Raw genomic sequence first — 18,517 nt, forward strand, 5'->3', positions numbered from 1 at the left:
TGAACTTTTTGTCAGACTCAGCATCCTGGAGCTCAACATATCCATATGGTGATACGCCTGTAATCACATACGGACCCCTCCAACGGGATTTAAACTTTCCTGGGAACAATCTGAGCCTGGAGTTGAATAGCAGAACTTTTTGTCCTGACTCAAAGACTCTGGATGACAACTTCTTGTCATGCCACTTCTTTGCCTTTTCCTTATAAATTTTTGCATTTTCAAAGGCATTGAGTCTGAACTCCTCTAGCTCATTTAGCTGGAGCAATCTTTTTTCACCAGCTAACTGAGCATCCATGTTTAGGAACCTGGTTGCCCAGTAGGCTTTATGTTCCAGTTCCATGGGCAGATGACAGGCCTTCCCATACACCAGTTGGTATGGAGAGGTTCCTATAGGAGTCTTGAATGCTGTTCTGTATGCCCACAGAGCATCATCCAAACTCTTTGCCCAATCCTTTCTTCGGGCTATCACAGTCCGTTCTAGGATTCTTTTTAGCTCTCTATTAGAGACTTCAGCTTGCCCATTTGTCTGTGGATGATACGGAGTTGCCACTTTGTGGCTAATTCCATATCGGACCATAGCAGAGTATAGCTGTTTATTGCAGAAATGAGTGCCCCCATCACTGATTAGTACTCTGGGAACACCAAACCTGCTGAAGATGTGTTTCTGGAGGAATTTCAGCACGGTCTTGGTATCATTAGTGGGTATAGCAATTGCTTCTACCCATTTAGATACATAGTCCACTGCCACCAGAATGTAAGTGTTTGAGTATGATGGTGGGAATGGACCCATGAAGTCAATCCCCCATACATCAAACAATTCAATCTCTAATATCCCTTGTTGAGGCATGGCATATCCGTGAGGCAAGTTACCAGCTCTTTGGCAACTGTCACAGTTAGGCACAAACTCTCGGGCATCTCTATAGAGAGTAGGCCAGTAGAAGCCACATTGGAGGACTTTAGTGGCTGTTCGCTCACTTCCAAAATGTCCTCCATACTGTGATCCATGGCAGTGCCATAGGATCCTTTGTGCTTCTTCTCTGGGTACACATCTGCGGATCATTCCGTCTGCACATCTCTTAAAGAGATATGGCTCATCCCATAGGTAGTACTTGGCATCTGAAATTAATTTATTTCTTTGCACTCTGCTGTACTCCTGGGGTATGAACCTCACAGCTTTATAATTTGTAATATCTGCAAACCATGGAGCTTCCTGAATGGCAAAGAGTTGCTCATCTGGAAAAGTCTCAGAGATCTCAGTAGAAGGGAGGGACACCCCAGCTGCTGGTTCTATTCGGGACAGATGATCAGCTACTTGGTTCTCTGTCCCTTTTCTGTCTCTTATTTCTATGTCAAACTCTTGCAAAAGCAACACCCATCTTATAAGCCTGGGTTTTGAATCCTGCTTTGTGAGTAAGTTCTTAAGAGCAGCATGGTCAGTGTACACAATCACCTTTGATCCCACTAGATAGGATCTAAACTTGTCAATGGCATAGACCACTGCAAGTAATTCTTTTTCTGTGGTTGTGTAATTCTTCTGTGCATCATTTAGAACACGGCTGGCATAATAAATGACGTGCAGAAGCTTGTTATGCCTCTGTCCCAACACTGCACCAATGGCATGGTCACTGGCATCACACATTAGTTCGAATGGCCAGTCTGGTGCAGAGATAACTGGTGCTGTGACCAGCTTAGCTTTTAGGGTCTCAAATGTCTGCAGACACTGTGTGTCAAACACAAATGGTGTGTCGGCAGCTAGCAGATTACTCAGGGGTTTAGCAATTTTTGAAAAATCCTTTATAAACCTTCTGTAGAATCCTGCATGCCCTAGAAAGCTTCTGATTGCCTTAACATTGGCTGGTGGTGGCAATTTTTCAATTACTTCCACCTTTGCTTTATCCACCTCTATTCCCCTGCTTGAAATTTTGTGCCCAAGGACAATTCCTTCAGTCACCATAAAGTGACATTTCTCCCAGTTTAAAACCAGGTTAGTCTATTGGCACCTTTTCAGGACAAGTGCTAGGTGATTAAGACAGAAGCTGAATGAGTCTCCATATACTGAGAAGTCATCCATGAAGACTTCCAGGAATTTCTCCACCATATCAGAGAAGATGGATAGCATGCATCTCTGAAAGGTTGCAGGAGCATTACACAGACCAAAAGGCATCCTCCTGTAGGCAAACACGCCAGAAGGGCAAGTAAATGCTGTTTTCTCTTGGTCTTAAGGATCTACTGCAATTTGGTTGTAGCCTGAATAGCCATCCAAAAAGCAGTAATAATCATGACCAGCTAGTCTTTCTAGCATTTGGTCTATGAATGGTAAAGGAAAATGATCCTTTCTGGTGGCTGTATTGAGCCTTCTGTAGTCAATACACATACGCCACCCTGTGACTGTTCTTGTAGGAACCAGTTCATTTTTTTCATTATGAACCACTGTTATGCCTCCCTTTTTGGGGACAACTTGGACAGGGCTCACCCAGGGGCTATCAGAAATAGGATAAATAATCCCAGCCTCTAGTAATTTAGTGACCTCTTTCTGCACCACCTCCTTCATGGCTGGATTTAGCCTCCTCTGTGGTTGGACCACTGGTTTGGCATTATCCTTCAACAGGATCTTGTGCATGCATCTAGCTGGGCTAATGCCCTTAAGATCACTTATGGACCACCCAAGAGCTGTCTTGTGTGTCCTTAGCACTTGGATCAGTGCTTCCTCTTCCTGTGGATTTAAAGCAGAGCTTATAATCACTGGAAAAGTGTCATCCTCTCCCAGAAATGCATACTTAAGGGATGGTGGTAGTGGTTTGAGTTCAGGTTTGGGAGGCTTATCCTCCTCCTGAGGAATTTTCGAAAATTCCTTTGTTTCCTCTGGTTCTTCTTGATCAGGCTGAGCATCCTTGAAGATGTCCTCAAGCTCTGATTCTAGACTTTTAGTCATATTGATCTTTTCCACCAAAGAGTCAATAATGTCAGCACCCATGCAGTCATTTGGTGTGTCTGGATGCTGCATAGCTTTTACAGCATTCAACTTGAACTCATCCTCATTGACTCTCAGGGTTACTTCCCCTTTTTGTACATCAATGAGGGTTCGTCCAGTTGCTAGGAAAGGTCTTCCTAGAATGAGAGTTGCACTCTTGTGCTCCTCCATTTCCAGCACCACAAAGTCAGTTGGAAAGGCGAATGGCCCAACCTTGACAATCATGTCCTCTATTATGCCTGATGGATATTTAATGGAGCCATCAGCAAGTTGGAGGCATATCCGGGTTGGTTTGACCTCTTCAGTCAACCCAAGCTTTCTGATAGTGGATGCAGGTATTAGATTGATGCTTGCTCCAAGATCACACAGGGCTGTCTTGGTGCAAGCACCTTCTAGTGTGCATGGTATCATAAAGCTTCCTGGATCTTGAAGCTTTTCTGGTAAGCTTTTTAGAATGACTGCACTGCATTCTTCAGTGAGAAATACCTTTTCAGTCTCTCTCCAATCCTTCTTATGGCTTAAGATCTCTTTCATGAGCTTAGCATAAGAAGGTATTTGCTCAAGTGCCTCTGCAAACGGAATCTTTATTTCAAGAGTCCTTAGATAGTCTGCAAAGCGGGCAAATTGCTTATCCTGTTCCGCTTGGCGGAGTTTCTGAGGATAAGGCATCTTGGCTTTATATTCTTCAACCTTAGTTGCTGCAGGTTTATTCCTTACAGAAGTGGTTGAAGAAGCCTTTTTAGAGGGATTACTGTCAGCACTCTCAGGTGTCTGATCCTCCCTTGGCGTCTGAACGCCAGGATTGGGTGAAGATTGGGCGTTTAACGCCAACTTCTCTCCCTTCTTTGGCGTTTGAACGCCAGAACTGGGCAGGGAATGGGCGTTTAACGCCAGCTTTCCCCCCTTTTTTGGTGTTTGAACGCCAAAAGTGCTCCTCTCTAGGCTCTTACTGTCCTCAGAGGGATTTTGAACAGTGGTTTGGTTATCCTTTGTCAATTGTTCCTTATTTGGCTTTTTGCTACTTTGAGCAGTGTTATTCAATGTCTTCCCACTCCTTAGTTGAACTGCTTGACATTCTTCTGTTATCTGTTTAGATATCTGCTGTTTTGCCTGATTCAACTGCAGTTCTATGTTCTTGTTAGCAATTTTAGTTTCTTGGAGCATCTCTTTAAATTCTGCTAACTGTTTTGTCATCAGTTGTAATTGCTGATTAAGCTCAACCATTTGTTCTTGAGGATTAGGATCAGTGGCTACTGCCATAACTTCTTCTTTTGTAGAGGACTCATTGCTAGAGTACAAATATTGATTTCTAGCAACAGTATCTATAAGCTCTTGAGCCTCTTCAATCGTCTTCCTCATATGTATAGATCCACCAGCTGAGTGATCTAAAGACATCTGAGCTTTTTCTGTAAGCCCATAGTAGAAGATGTCTAACTGTACCCACTCTGAAAACATTTCAGAGGGGCATTTTCTTAGCATACCTCTATACCTCTCCCAGGCATTGTAAAGGGATTCATTATCCTCTTGTTTAAAGCCTTGGATGTCCAGCCTTAGCTATGTCATCCTCTTTGGAGGGTAGAATTGATTCAGGAATTTGTCTGATAACTGTTTCCATGTCTTTATGCTTGCTGTAGGTTGGTTGTTTAACCACCTCTTAGCTTGATCTTTTACAGCAAATGAAAACAGTAATAATCTGTAGACATCCTGATCTACCTCTTTATCACGTACTGTGTCAGCAATTTGTAAGAACTGTGCTAGAAACTCAGTAGGTTCTTCCTGTAGAAGACCGGAATACTGGCAATTTTGCTGCACCATGATAATGAGTTGAGGATTTAGCTCAAAGCTGCTTGCTTTGATGGGAGGTATACAGATGCTACTCCCATATGCAGCTGTAATGGGGTTAGCATATGACCCCAGAGTCCTTCTGGACTGCTCAATTCCACTTGAGCCCATGATGGATAAGGGAATGTGATATGAATTCACAAGTAAAATATATATTTTTTTTGAATTGACCGAAAAAAAATAAAACAAAAGGAAAACAAAATAAATTTTCGAAAACTAAAAGAAAATAAGATCAAAGCAAATTGAAAACTAAATCAATTTATTAGTTAAAAAGATTTTGGAATTAGCAATAGAAAAGATATGATTGAAAATTATTTTGAAAAAGATTTGAATTTTTTTTTTGAAATGAGGAAAGAGAAAAACAACAAAATGACACCAAACTTAAAATTTTTAGAAAATCAGACATAAATTTTCGAAAACTCAAGGGAAAAAAAAAGAAGACACCAAACTTAGAATTTTTAAAGATTAAAAAGGGATTAAGGACATGCAAATTCGAAAAATTAAATGAAAACAAAAGCATGCAATTGACACCAAACTTAAAATATGAGACTAGACTCAACTAAAAGACTCTAAACCAACAAAAATAAAATAGTCCTAATCTAAGCAACAAGATAAGCCGTCAGTTGTCCAAACTCGAACAATCCCCGGCAACGGCGCCAAAAACTTGGTGCACGAAATTGCAATCACACTTTTGCAGCTCCGCACAACTAACCAGCAAGTGCACTGGGTCGTCCAAGTAATACCTTACGTGAGTAAGGGTCGATCCCACGGAGATTGTCGGCTTGAAGCAAGCTATGGTTATCTTGTAACTCTTAGTCAGGATATCAATAATTATCAGGATTGATTGTAAAAAGCAAAAGAACATGAAATAAGTACTTGTTTTGCAGTAGTGGAGAACAGGTTGAGGTTTTGGAGATGCTCCATCTTCTGAATCTCTGCTTTCCTACTATCTTCTTCTTCAAGCACGCAAGGCTCCTTCCATGGCAAGTTGCATGTAGGGTTTCACCATTGTCAATGGCTACCTCCCATCCTCTCAGTGAAAATGTTCAACGCACCCTGTCACGGCACGGCTATTCATCTGTCGGTTCTCAATCAGGTTGGAATAGAATCCAGTGATTCTTTTGCGTCTGTCACTAACGCCCAGCCTTCAGGAGTTTGAAGCTCGTCACAGTCATTCAATCATTGAATCCTACTCAGAATACCACAGACAAGGTTTAGACCTTCCGGATTCTCTTGAATGCCGCCATCAATTCTAGCTTATACCACGAGGATTCTGATTAAGGAATCCAAGAGATATCTACTCAATCTAAGATAGAACAGAGGTGGTTGTCAGGCACATGTTCATTGGTGAGAATGATGATGAGTGTCACGGATCATCACATTCGTCAGGTTTAAGAACAAGTGATATCTTGGAATAGAAACACGCGTGATTGAATGAAAAACAGTAGTAATTGCATTAATCCATCAAGACACAGCAGAGCTCCTCACCCCCAACCATGGGGTTTAGAGACTCATGCCGTAGAAAATACAATGAGAAACGTGTAATGTGTCATGAGGTACAGATACAATGTCAAAAGATCCTATTAATAGTGAACTAGTAACCTAGGGTATACAGAAATGAGTAAATGACGTAAAAATCCACTTCTGGGTCCACTTAGTGTGTGCTTGGGCTGAGCATTGAAGCTTTCATGTGTAGAGACTTTTTCTGGAGTTAAACGCCAGCTTTTATGCCAGTTTGGGCGTTTAACTCCAATTTTTATGCCAGTTCCAGCGTTAAACGCTGGGAATTCTGAAGCTGATTTGCAACGCCGGTTTGGGCCATCAAATCTCGGGCAAAGTATGGACTATTATACATTGCTAGAAAGCCCAGGATGTCTACTTTCCAAAGCCGTTGAGAGCGTGCCAATTGGGCTTCTGTAGCTCCAGAAAATCCACTTCGAGTGCAGGGAGGTCAGAATCCAACAGCATCTGCAGTCCTTTTCAGCCTCTAAATCAGATTTTTGCTCAGGACCCTCAATTTCAGCCAGAAAATACCTGAAATCACAGAAAAACACACAAACTCATAGTAAAGTCCAGAAAAGTGAATTTTAACTAAAAACTACTAAAAATATACTAAAAACTAACTAAAATATACTAAAAACATACTAAAAACAATGCCAAAAAGCGTATAAATTATCCGCTCATCAAATATGCTATGAGAACCGGAGTTTCTTAGTATGGTAACAGTGCCCAGTAATATAAGACATAAGGTTCCAGGATGCCAAAGGAAATCCTAGAGCTTCACATCAAGCATAGATTCAAACTTATAAAACAATTAAATAAATCTTAAAATAGGTAATCTAACTTAAGGGATTTCTAAACTATCAGTTCATCGCTGTCACACAGCTTTGACCAGCCTAACCTCCATACGATTCCATTGCCACCGCCTATCGAGCCTCCTCAATCTCAGAAGAAAACACAAGTAATTTGATACAATTAATGCACAAGTAGTTTTCATGTATGGCATTATTTTTATATAGTTTTTAATATATTTTGTTTAGTTTTTATTAAGTTTTCATAGATTTTAGTATTAAATTTACATTTTTGGATTCTACTATGAGATTGTGTATTTTTGTACAATTTCAGGTATTTTCTGGTTGAAATTGAGGAGCTGGAGCAAAAGTCTGATTCAAAGACAGAGAAAGCACTGTAGATGCTATCTGGATCTGACCTCCTTGCACTCAGAAGAGCTTTTCTAGAGCTACAGAAGTCCCAATGGAGCGTTCTTAACGGCTATGGAAATTTGACTTTCAGAGCTTTCTAGCAATGTATAATACTTTATAATTTGCTTCTGAACATAAGGCCCAAAACAGGCGTCCAACGCCAGCCTCCTGCCCCCTTTCAGGTGTCTAGCGCCCAAGGAGAAGAGCAGCGTCCAAACACCCAAAGAGGACCCCCTAGCCAGCGTTCAATGCCTTAGAGGCCTCATAGCACGTAGATTTCATCAAAGCTCAGTCCAAACACTCACCAAGTGGATCCCAGAAGTGGATTTTAGCACTAAAAGACTATTTTACCCTTACTAGTCAATAATTTAGTATTTAAAGTAGAAGATCACTCTTTGTTAAGGATCTTCGACCACTTTTACACCATATTTGCGGTTATCATTGTATTTTCTATCAGTATGAGTTTCTAAACCTCCTAGGTTGAGGGGAGGAGCCCTACTGAGTTCTATGAATTAATAAAAGTGTTACTGTTTCTTTTCAATCCGTGTTTGATTTATTTCTAAGATGTATATTCATTCTTCAACATAGTGAATGGGATGGTCCATGAAAACCAGCTCCGTTCATCATACTAGCACCGCGTGCCTGACAACCACCTATGACTACTTGGGTTCGTGTGAATACTTCAGTGGAAAGCATTGAACCACCAGCTTGATTATACATTTCTCAGATGGCTAATCCACAATTTCATTGGAAACTTCTCGAGAAACCAGTTCAGCTGATTTATGGGGAGATTACGGTCTCTGTGGTAGAGGCTAGAACCTAAAGGCGCATCATTCTCTGATCCGGAAGATTTGACCTTGTCTGTGGCATTTTGAGTAGGATCATTAAGGAGAGTGGACTGCAGGAGCTTCACCCTCAATCAGAATGGATCCACACTAACCCTGGGGTTCAGATCTGGAGGAGCATTGGCGGCTACTCAAACTAGCGTAAATAACATCAGTGTGCCATAGAAGAAATCATTCACAATTGAAAAAGACAGTAATACAATAGTTAATCCAGAAGGACAATGCATGTCCAAGCCTTAACCATCTAAGTTTTAAGATTATCATTGTAAACATATCAATCTAGTTCACATCTCACAAATCCAACAACTCTTCTATCCGCCTGACTAAGACTTGCAAGATAACCATAGCTTGCTTCAAACCACAATCCCTGTGGGATCGACCCTGACTCACTCAGGTATTACTTGGACGACCCAGTGCACTTGCTGGTATAGTTGTATGAAGTGTGGGGATTCGTGCACCAAGTTTTTGGCACCATTGCCGGGAACTGTTCGGGTTTGGACAACTGATGGATTATCTTGTTCCATAGATCAGGTATTATCTTTAATTTTGTTAGCTTTTCATTTATTTTCTTTTCTTCTCCCTATTTTCGAAAAAATAAAAAATTCCTTTTCAAAATTTTTTTTATTTTCTTTGTTTAATCTTTGTTCTTGGTTTGAGTCTTTTTGTTTTTGTTCCTGGTAATTTTTAAATTCTTGTCTTTTTTCTCAAAATTTTCAAAAGTAGTTTCTTTTGTTTAAATCTTGTGTCAACTGGTGCGGTATTTGTAACCCACTAACTTATCGGCAAGTGCACCGGATCGTACCAAGTAATACCTTACGTGAGTAAGGGTCGATCCCACGAGGATTGATGGATTAAGCAACAATAGCGTTTGATAGGATTAGTTAGACAAGCAGAAAATAGTGTTTGGAAGTTCAAAGAGAATTAAATAGTAAATTAATAATATTAAAGACAGGCAGATAAATAAGTTGGGAAAAAAATATAGAGAAAACAGTTAAGGTTTCAGAGTTATCTATTTTTCCGGATTAACTTTTCTTACTAACTAATTTAATCATGCAAGATTTATTCATGCAAAACTATATGTGACTAGACCCTAATTCCTTAGACCTTCCTAGTCTCCTCTAAAATTCATTAACTGCCAATTTCTTGGTCAATTAATTCCAATTAGAGGGTGATGATCAATTTCTAGTTTATATGCCAAAAGAATCATAATTATCCAAAAATAAGGGGATTATATGTCAGTATAATATGTTTTCAAGCTGTTGTTCAAGTAAAGAGATTTTCCAAGTTTTATAAGAACTCAATTAGAATATGGGTCATACTTCCGTTCCACCCAATATTCATAAAATAAAGAACGAAAACAATTATTGAAATATAAATCAAAACATGGATTAAATTAGAAAGATCAAACAAATCAATCCATATAAATAGACAGAGCTCCTAACCTTAACAATGGAGGATTAGTTGCTCATGGTTCAAAGAAGAAAAATAAGGGTTCTGGTAAAAATGTATTGTCTTTTAATCTAATGGCATCAGATCCCTTTTTATAACTAATCCTAATAAATTTAAAATCTAATTATCTAAAATTAAAAATAATATCTTTTCCTAAAAAATAAGATTTGAATTTAAATTTGAATTAATTAACAAGTCTTCAGCTAATGGGTTGGGACCACTTGATTTGTCCATTCTACAGCTTCTAATCTGTGTTTTTTGGGCTGAAAACTGAGTTAAAACAGCCCAGAAATTGCTTTGGCATTTTTTTGCACGTGGCGCAGGTCACGCGTACGCATTAGTCACGCGTACGTGTCGCTGGTCTTCTTCGCAAGTCACGTGGACGTGTCGGTCACGCGGACGCGTCACTGAGCAAATCTTCAATTCACGCGTGCGCGTCAGTCACGCGCACGCGTCGCCATGGATACCTCCAATTCACGCGCACGCGTCAGACATGCGTGCGCGTAAGGCACGCGTGCGCGTCGCTCCTCGCAGCCATCTCCTTTGATTCTCATGCTGCAAAAACTCCATCAAATTCTGCCAAATGCTACCTAAAATAAACAAAATTGCAAAAGACTCAAAGTAGCATCCATAGTGGCTAAAATATAATTAATTCTTGATTAAACTTAATAAATTAGATGCAAATTCACTAGGAAAAGATAGAAAAGATGCTCACGCATCACAACACTAAACTTGAACTGTTGCTTTCCTCAAGCAACCAAAACTAACATAGGCTTAGGATGTGAATTTGCATGAGAATGAGAGTTCGATTAAGCTCATGTCTCTTTTTATAGTGGGGTTTATAACTGTAATCCTGGATAGGTTTGGCATCTCACTCTCCTTTGAATTAGGAGGATGTCATTATCATTCGGAATTAGAATCCGGATAATATTATGAATTCTCTGATCTTTACATTTCAGTTTAATCCTTGAACACAGCAAAATTGACTTTAATTTATTTTTTTCTTTGGTGCTTTGAACCTTGAGCCTAGCCATGACTTTAAATGTTTTGTCTCAAGGGTTACTTGACACAAAAATACCACAAGCACTTAACTGGGGAACTCTCTTTGAGTTCTGATTTTTCTTTCAGTTACTCCCAGACAGTGGTGCTCAAAGCCTTTGGCATACTCTGTTAAATGCACTTGGTCTCGACTCTAAGTGTTCTGTCTCAAGAATTACTTGACACAATCACACCACAAGCATATGACTAGGGAAACAACTCTTTGAGCTTTTAATCATGTCTGACCTCCCTAGTCATTGATGCTTAGAGCCTTGGACCTTGCTTTTATTTATTAATTATTATTATTATATTTTTTTTTCTTTTGCTGTTTCTTTTGCTTCAAGGATTTAATTTTTCTAAATTTCAAAGAAGTCATAATAATTCTCTAAAATCCTGTTCCTTATACATCAACATCCCTTGATTCAAATTCAAATATGCACTGTTCATATCATGCATTCAGAATTACAATTAATATCACCCCATTTAGGTAAATAAGACTACTCTTAAAATTAACTCAATTTCTCATGCAATACATCACTTCTGTATTATTATTATTATTATTTTTTTGAATTCAAGCTCAGTGGGTAATACATGAGAAATCTTTTCAAAATTAAAGCAAGTAAGAGAAAACTAAACTAGTCCTAGTATTCTAACTAATAAAGGATCATGCAACAAACAAAACAAAATAGTAGAAAATCGGAACATAACATAGAAAAAGAGGGGAGGAAAAAGAATGAAAGGAACTCAATCACCTTAGTTATCCTAGCGGTTGCTTTATTCTTCAGGTTGTGCTCCTCCGTGAAGATGATTCGCCCCCTTTTTGTGCCAGAAAACCAATAAGCGCAGCGTCAACACTAAACTTAAAGGTTTGCTTGTCCTCAAGCAAAGAAGAACTGAAAATAAAAACAAATAGTGAGAGGAAAGAAGAATATAAAGATAAAAGAACAAGAGAGAATTAGGATTGGGAGAGAGAGAGAAAGAATAGTGAAAACTGTGCGGCGAACAAGTGTAGTTGTGCGCGAAGGCGACGCGTACACGTCAATCACGCGTACGCGTAGGTCGCAAATTTTCTTAATGACGCGTTAGCGTCAAGCCTGCGTCCGCGTGCCATGGATTTTGTGCGATTCGTGTGAAGCCAGCCGCGCGCACGCATAACTCTCTGTTCGTGTGGCTTGGGGACCAAGAATTTCATACGACGCGTTCGCATCACGCATGCGCACACGTGGAGAACCATTTTTGCAAATGACGCGCACGCGTTGGGGACGCGTACGCGTGAGTAAATTTGTGCCTCTAGCACGCTTCCAGCCCCAAGCCAGCACAACTCTCTATGCAAACACTCTTTTACATCGGTTTTGCAGGTCACGCGTTCGTGTCAATGACGCGCACGCATGGATGGCGATAATTGCAAACGACGCACACGTGTGGGGTACGTGTACGCGCGGTCATGTTTGAGCACCAAGCATGGATCCAGCGCCACTCTCGCGCAACTCTCTGTCAATTTTGTTTTTCACACACACATGATTGACGCGTTCGCGTCAGTGACGCTTGCGCGTCGTGTGCTCTCTCTCTTTTTTTTTATAGCATGAGGTGTTCGGTTCCTGTGATAAAATAGCTGCATGATCAGAAAATTAGTAAGAACTTAATAAAAATTAAATAAATAAGAAAACTACTACTACGAAAAATAAAAATAGCTAAGGATACGAAATTATCGGGTTGCCTCCCGACAAGCGCTTCTTTATTGTCACTAGCTTGACGGTCAGCTCCTCTAAGGAGGAGGATCATAGGGGTTCAGCTCTTCACCCCTTACTTTGAACTTCTTTCCTGTGTCTCCATAACATAGCTTAATATGCTCCAGAGAGAGGATTCTGATTACTATATAAATCCACTTTGGATTGCTAGTCAACACCACATTCATTCCTGGGGAGAAACCTTCAGTGGAGATCTTTTTGTTTCTCCATCCTCTGGGTACATTCTTCTTTTTGGGAACTTCCTCCTTGGTAGATGATGCATTCCCAACACCAAACTTAGGTTTGATGTCAGGAGGAATTTTATTGCTTGTTACCAAAGGAGGTTTGAGTTGCAGATTCTGCTGTGTATCATCAGGGGGTTTTTGAAGGGTTGGATCAATAAGCTCAGCCTGCATGCAACTCTCTTCTTCACCTGTTGGATGTATATCTTTGAAGACATGAAAGACTAGTTGCTCATTATGCACTCTAAGCACTAATTCACCAACTTCTACATCAATCAGAGCTCTTCCAGTGGCTAGGAATGGTCTTCCTAGAATTATAGAGGTATTCTCATCCTCCCCTATGTCAAGAATCACAAAGTCTGCTGGGAGGAAGAACTTACCCACTTTGACCAAAATATTCTCCACTAATTCATATACAGGCTTCATAGATTTATCTTCCATCTGCAATGCTATCTTTGTGGGTTGTGCCTTTTGGATTTGCAGCTTCTTCATCACAGATAAGGGCATTAGATTTTTGCTTGCCCCCAGATCACATAGGCTTTTTCAAAGGTTATGCTCCCAATGGTGCATGGAATTTGAAAGCTCCCTGGATCTGGCATCTTTCTTGGTAAGTTATTCTGAATTACAGCACTACATTCCTTAGTCAGGGCTACTGTCTCATCTCCCTTTAAACGCTTTTTCTTTGACAACAGCTCCTTCATGAACTTGACATAGATAGGCATTTGCTCCAAAACCTCAGCAAAAGGAATATTGATTTGCAACTTTCTGAAGACTTCCAAGAACTTTGAAAACTGCTTGTCCTTGGTCTCCTTTTGAAGTCTCTGAGGATATGGCATCTTAGGCTTGTACTCAGGAGCCTTTGGCAGTGTAGGATAAGTGTCAAGAGAGTTTGGGAATGGATTATCTGCCCGCTTTGGAGAGGCATGCTCTTCTTCTTCCTTCTTCTCCTCTGGAGCTTCTCTTTCAACTGACTCTTCATTGACCTTGGCCTCAGAGCCAGCTACTTTACCACTTCTCAGTTGAATAACATTACAATCTTTTTCAATTGGCTCTTCAGCAACTTGTGCTTCCATACTTGCCACTTGTCCGCTTATTAAGGTGATAGCCTTGCATTCCTCTCTTGGATTCACCACTGTATTACCAGGAAGGCTATTAGGGGTCCTCTGATCAATTTCATTAACTCTGGTGGCTATTTGACCCATCTGAATCTCCAAATTCTTGATCGATGCTCTGGTTTCCTGCACAAAACTCTTCATCATTTCCCAATTAGAATCTTCTTGGGATTTAGAATTTGCTTGTGGAGGTGGTTGTTGTTGATGAGATTGAAATTGGCAGTTATTGTAATTATTCTGTTGGAAGCCGCCTTGAGAATTATTTTTGAAGTTCTGAGATCTCTGAGGTTGGTTTCTCCACCCAAATATTGGGTGATTTCTCCACCCTTGGTTGTAGGTCTAAGAATAGGGATCATTATTGGGATTTCTAGGAACACTCCCCATGTAATTGACCTGTTCAAAAGAGGGTTGAGCATAATCATAATTATCATTTTGCACAAAGTTACCTGTCATGTCATAAGAGACCTCTTGAGGTGGATTTTGGGTGTTGATAGCTGAGACTTGCATGCCACCCATGTGTTGAGTAAATAGACTTATTTGCTGAGATATAAGCCTGTTCTGAGCAAGAATAGCATTAAGAGCTTCCACTTTCATGACACCCTTCTTTTGAGGAGCCTCAGAATTCACAGGATTCCTGTTAGATGAGTATAAATATTGATTGCTAGCAACCAATTCAATAAGCTCAATAGTCTCCTCTGATGTCTTCTTCTTGTGCAATGAACCTCTTGCAGAATTGTCTAAGCACATCTTGGACATTTCACCCAAGTCTTCATAAAATATAACTAGTTGGCTCCATTTGGAGAACATGTCTGGAGGGCATTGCTTAATCAGTAGCTTGTATCTCTCCCAAGCTTCATACAGAGTCTCACCATCCTTCTACCTGAAGGTCTGAACCTCCACCCTAAGCTTAGTCAGCTTCTTTGGTGGGAAAAATTTAGTAAAAAACTCAGTAACCACCTTGTTCTAAGTATCCAAACTCTCCTTGGGTTGGGAATCTAGCCATAGCTTTGCTCCATCCCTCAGAGTAAACGGGAAGAGCATGAGCTTGTACACATCTGGGTTTACTCCATTTGTCTTCACAATATTACAAATCTGCAGCAAACTAGAAATAAATTGATTTGGGTATTCGTGGGGAAGACCGTGATACTGGCAGTTTTGTTGCACCAGGGTGACCAGTTGAGGCTTCAACTCAAAGTTGTTCACAGTAATAAGAGGCACCACGATGCTTTTTCCATATAGATCTGCAGTAGGAGCAGAGAAAGAACCAAGTACTCTCCTTTGTTGTTCATTCCCATTCGGGTTTGCCACATTGACATTATCAGTATTATTCGGATCCATAGTGGATTCCGCAGCCTTGTAAAGTCTTGCTTGTTGTAAACGCCGCCTGAAAGTCCTTTCAGGTTCAGGATCAAAGTCTAAGATATGTTCTTTGTCTCTGTTCCTGCGCATAAACAAACAGAAAACAAGAAAAAATGGGAATCTCTACGTCAGAGTGCAAAGAATTCTCAGTGAGGTAACCCCTGTAAAGAAATAAAAAATACTAAATAAAATAAATAAATAAAAAGAAAAAAGTTAAAATAAAAATAACTAGGTAACACCAAACTTAATTTCAGAAATTAAGAAAGATATTAGTGCTATTTATTTATTTAAAATATTTTTTTTTCGAAATTTTTTTTTGAAAAATTAAAATTTAATTAAAATATTTTTTTTTCAAAAATCAAGTAATAAAAGAAAAAAATTAAAACGAAACAGGGGGAGGGGGTTCACGGAAAATAAGAGAAAAATATTTTTATTTATTTATTTATATTTTTTTTTGAAAATAATAAAACAAAAGTTAAATAAAATTAAAACTAAAACGCCTAATCTAAGCAATCAAACAACTAATAGTTGTTAATCACTATCAATCCCCGGCAACGGCACCAAAAATTTGGTGCGGTATTTGTAATCCACTAACTTACCGACAAGTGCACCGGATCGTACCAAGTAATACCTTACGTTAGTAAGGGTCGATCCCACGAGGATTGATGGATTAAGCAACAATAGCGTTTGATAGGATTAGTTAGACAAGCAGAAAATAGTGTTTGGAAGTTCAAACAGCATTAAATAGTAAATTAATAATATTAAAGACAGGCAGATAAATAAGTTGAGAATAAAATATAGAGAAAACAGTTAAGGTTTCAGAGTTATCTATTTTTCCGGATTAACTTTTCTTACTAACTAATTTAATCATGCAAGATTTAATTCATGGCAAACTATATGTGACTAGACCCTAATTCCTTAGACCTTCCTAGTCTCCTTTAAAATTCATTAACTGCCAATTTCTTGGTCAATTAATTCCAATTAGAGGGTGATTATCAATTTCTAGTTTATATGCCAAAAGAATCCTAATTATCCAAAAATAAGGGGATTATATGTCACGTATCGCGTTAAATACAAATAATTAGAAATTCAGTATAATATGTTTTCAAGCTATTGTTCAAGTAAAGAGCTTTTTCAAGTTTTACAAGAACTCAATTAGAATATGGGTCATACTTCCGTTCCACCCAATATTCATAAAATAAAGAACGAAAACAATTATTGAAATATAAATCAAAACATGGATTAAATTGGAAAGATCAAACAAATCAATCCATATAAATAGACAGAGCTCCTAACCTTAACAATGGAGGATTAGTTGCTCATGGTTTAGAGAAGAAAAATAAGGGTTCTGGTAAAAATGTACTGTCTTTTAATCTGATGGCATCAGATCCCTTTTTATAACTAATCCTAATAAATTTAAAATCTAATTATCTAAATTAAAAATAATATCTTTTCCTAAAAAATAAGATTTAAATTTAAATTTGAATTAATTAACAAGTCTTCAGCTGATGGGTGGGGACCACTTGATTTGTCTATTCTGTAGCTTCTAATCTGTGTTTTTTGGGCTAAAAACTGAGTTAAAACAACCCATAAATTGCTCTGGCGTTTTTCTGCCCGTGGCGCAGGTCACGCGTACGCGTTAGTCACGCGTACGCGTCGCTGGTCTTCTTCGCAAGTCACACGGACGCGTCGGTCACGCGGATGCATCGCTAAGCAAATCTTCAATTCACGCGTGCGTGTCAGTCACGCGCACGCGTCGCTATGGATACCTCCAATTCACACGCACGCGTCAGGCACGCGTGCACGTCGCTCCTCGCAGCCATCTCCTTTGATTCTCGTGCTGCAGAAACTCCATCGAATTCCGCCAAATGCTACCTAAAATAAACAAAATTACAAAAGACTCAAAGTAGCATCCATAGTGGCTAAAATATAATTAATTCTTGATTAAACTCAACAAATTAGATGCAAATTCACTAGGAAAAGATAGAAAATATGCTCACGCATCATCAACCTTTAAGTTTGGTGTCCTCTTGTGTGTTTTCCTTAAATTTTTGAAAATTCTGTGTTTTTGTTTTCAAAAATTTTAAGTTTGGTGTCCTTTGCATGTTCTTGTGTTCTTTGAATTTTTTGAGTTTTGTTCTTGGTGTTCTTTTTAATCTTCAAAGTGTTCTTGTGTTTTCTTTTTGTTTTGATCTTAAAAATTTTAAGTTTGGTGTCTTTTTGGTATTTTTCTTTAAATTTTTGAAAAGTTGGTGTCATTAGATCTAAAAATTTTAAGTTTTGTGTCCTTTACTTGTTTTTCCCTTTCTTCATTAAATTAAAAAAAAAAGTAAAAAAATAAAATTTCTTTTCTTATCTTTATTCTAATTTTCAAAATTCACAATAAAAATTCATATTTTAGTTTTTAAATTTTTATCTTATCTTCACTTAGTTTTCAAAATTTAAATATTTTCAAAATAAAAAATCTTATATTTTTCAAAATCTTATCTTATCTTATTTCAAAATTTAAAATCTGATGATCGGAAAATTGATGGTTTAGAATTTCACAATAAAATTTCGTTGCAAGTATAGTTTCTAAACCAACAAACAATCCTTTCATACAAAAATTGTTTGTCACAAGTACAAACCCCAAAAATAATAACCGAAGTATTTAAACCTCGGGTCGTTCTCCCTAGGAATTGCAATAAAGTGTTCTTGTTATTGGCTATGAAGTATATTTTGGGGTTTTTGTAGTAAGAGACAAGAAATGTAAATGGCAAAGGAAATGAACTAACAATTAAGAAAGCTCTTGGCAAGGTATGAGAATCATAAATCCTATCTTAATTATCATCTTCAAGTGTGACAAGAAGAATTGTCCATTGCTCTACTTAGTTAACCTCTAACTATGAAGGAAAGTTAAGTGGATATCAACTTGAGACCACAAGTCCTAGTCTAATCATGATGAAAGACTAGCTTTAGTGATAATTTAAGTCAACTAGCAACTTCCAATTATCAATCAACAAGAGAGTTTGATAATTCAAGTGTCTCCAATTACTCAACCTAGGCCAAGATGAACAGAATCTACCTCATAACTAGAAAGACATTTTAACAAACACTTAGTGGGAAATACAAACAAGCAACACATAAATTGCAAGAATTAAAGAAATCTACAACTACAAAAGCAAGAGATCAATAATAGAAAATCAAACCAAGTATGAAACAACAAAGAAATCACAAATTGCATTGAAAAG

The sequence above is a fragment of the Arachis hypogaea genome, chromosome 7 (genome assembly GCF_003086295.3).
Source record: "Arachis hypogaea cultivar Tifrunner chromosome 7, arahy.Tifrunner.gnm2.J5K5, whole genome shotgun sequence".
NCBI classification, from domain to species: Eukaryota; Viridiplantae; Streptophyta; class Magnoliopsida; order Fabales; family Fabaceae; genus Arachis; species Arachis hypogaea.